The 2,306-nt window shown below is 55.3% G+C and overlaps 1 long non-coding RNA gene across 1 annotated transcript in view; it reads right to left on the bottom strand.

Annotated features, from left to right (window-relative positions):
- The window catches only part of LOC109299119, a 6,896-nt gene that overhangs the window by 3,523 nt on the left and 1,067 nt on the right, over positions 1-2,306 (bottom strand). The gene's annotated exons all lie outside the window — the stretch shown is intronic.

Genomic DNA, 2,306 nt, shown 5'->3' with positions numbered 1-2,306 from the left:
CCCCCCCCCCCCCTTTCCCCCTATACATGTGTTTGCTGAGTAGCGCAGCACGGAATGCAGTGACAGCTGGGAACAGGTAAGTGCTCCAGCCTGGCTGGCAGCCTCCAGCTCCTGCCCTCTGCCAGGACCCGGAGCCCTCCAAGTCCAGCATCTCTGTGCAACATCTGGCTGCGCTGCTGTGGCCAGCCTCGCTGAGAGGCGAGCCGAGCCACTGAAAATAAGCTCTAAACATATGCTACCACTAACAGCAAGGGAGGTCGTGTGTCTCTCTCTCTCTGCACGTGTGAGCGTGTCTTCACAGCGCCTGCCGCTTATTCCCTGTGCCAACAAAGAGCCAAATCCTGTACGCAATCGTTTCTCGCAGCGCACAGACGCCAGGAGACAAATGCGGTGCATCTTCTTTCCGCGGGCAAATACGGTCCCTCTCTTACCCCCGCGTTACACCTGTACCTGAACTGATCCCACAGAGGAAGCAACAAGCTCTCCTGCCCAAGTTATTTAGTTGTTGCCACATCTGTGCTGTGCATTTCTGCCCCGACTGGCTTTCCTTCTTTGCGGTGGGGCAGAGATGCTCTTCCGCGTTTGGACTAACCAGGCTTTCAAACTTCCTCACTTCTTCCCTTTGCTTTGTAATTGTTTGGTGTCCGTTCCCACCTGATCAGAAGAGCTGGCATGACTGATCATGGGGTTTTTTTTAGGGTTTGTTTTTTTTTTACAGGAAAAACTTCGAGCAACAAATAAAGCGACTTTGTCCCTAGGTCAGAATATTTTTTCCCTTACAGATCCCAATTTCTTATGCCAGTGACACTGATCGTGACAAAAAAACCCAACAACTCTAGGTCTAGTCCTCATTCGTGGGACGGTTTCATTTATTGGGGAAAAGGTGTTATGGCCGCATTACAGGCATGCTTTTAATTGAAGTTTACAAAGGACATCTCCAGGACCTGAAACGGAAAGCGATCTCTTTTGGTTAAATCCAAACGCCGGGCAACTAGAGCCAGGTGAATAGTTTGGCTTGACATTCACCTGCGTTCAGCAAACTCATCATTGCAATCGAGCCTCCTGCTCATTTGAGATGTTATAGCCCTCCGATCAGAATGGAAAGAGTGCCTGAAAAAGTGAGAGTTACTGTAAGTTAGCCAGCTACTTGGAAAGCATTGCTTCCAGCCGCTGGGTACATCAAAAGTTTTGTTTCAAGGCGCTCGCCACTGACACAGCGACACTGGCTGTGCCCTTCATTTGGTGGCAGAGTCCAAAAAAAATTGCAGTGAACAAAAAGGTTTCCTTCTTGCAGGAGACCCTGCTTCTAAACTGAAGGACTTGCTTTGGGAAAGGCGACCCTGCTAGCCACTTCGGGTAGCAGGAAGACGAGGGAGCGAGAGCATCTTGAAGAGTGTTGCAAAAGTTAAGGGAAGAAAAGCGAGCCGGGGCCAAGCAAGTCTGTGTCATCTTGTCCCGCTCTTGGGCATTTTCATCAGGTCCCTCTGGACCAAGGAGGTGTGACTGGGCTGAATTTCGGCTTGGAGAGGAGTGAGAGAAGGCGAGCCCAGGCTTCCTCCTCGCCTCCTGGCCTCTACAAGTTCTCGAGCTCTTTTAAAATAATCATTTAAAAAGTTTTTTTGTTCCTAATTGTTCCAGGCGCCTGCTGGAAAGGGGGCAAGGGCTGCCCAAGCACACAAAGACGAATCACCAACTTTTCCCCCTCTTGCCCCGCTCTCCCGGCACTGCCAGGCGGAGTAGCTGGCGGAGCCTTGGTGTGAATCGCATCCAAAGGGGGGGGGGTCCGCTTCGCCCACCTCGCCTCCGGGCCCCCGGCACCTCTTTCACGCGCGCCTCTTGGAGTTTCAAACTACATGCCTGCGTCTTTTCTGGCGCTTCTCATCTCCTCCGAGCTGCCCCGTCCTCCTCCCCAGAGCTGCTTGCTTGTGTCCTTAACACTTGCAAGCCAGCGCCGGGTCCCAGGTCGCTGCTCCGCGCCCGCCCGGCTCGTCCCGCGGATGCGCGTCTCGGCATCGCAGCAGGTCCCGCAGCTTCACCTGGAAGCTGCTCGGGCTCAGCGGGGCTTCCTGCCCAGCCCCGGGCCCACCCGCGTCCCTCGCCCCTGCCCCGCAGCCGGGCTGGGCTCGTCCCGTGTCGCGGGGGCTTTGCCTCTGGCTCAGCCGGGAGATCGGGCTCCTCCGAGTCCCTCTGTCAGGATCTCTGCCGGCTTTTCAGTCCAGCCAGAGCTGCTCCTCAGCGACTTCGGTGCGTGGCGCCCCCCGTTAGATTGCTGCTGTGGGGGGTGGTGGTGGGGGGTGGGTTGGGGG

Source organism: Gavialis gangeticus, unplaced genomic scaffold (assembly GCF_001723915.1).
Source record: "Gavialis gangeticus isolate Ggan-Ray unplaced genomic scaffold, GavGan_comp1, whole genome shotgun sequence".
In the NCBI taxonomy this organism is placed as follows: domain Eukaryota; kingdom Metazoa; phylum Chordata; order Crocodylia; family Gavialidae; genus Gavialis; species Gavialis gangeticus.
The sequence above is the reverse complement of the archived record's forward strand: the minus strand, read 5'-3'. Positions and strand labels throughout refer to the sequence as shown.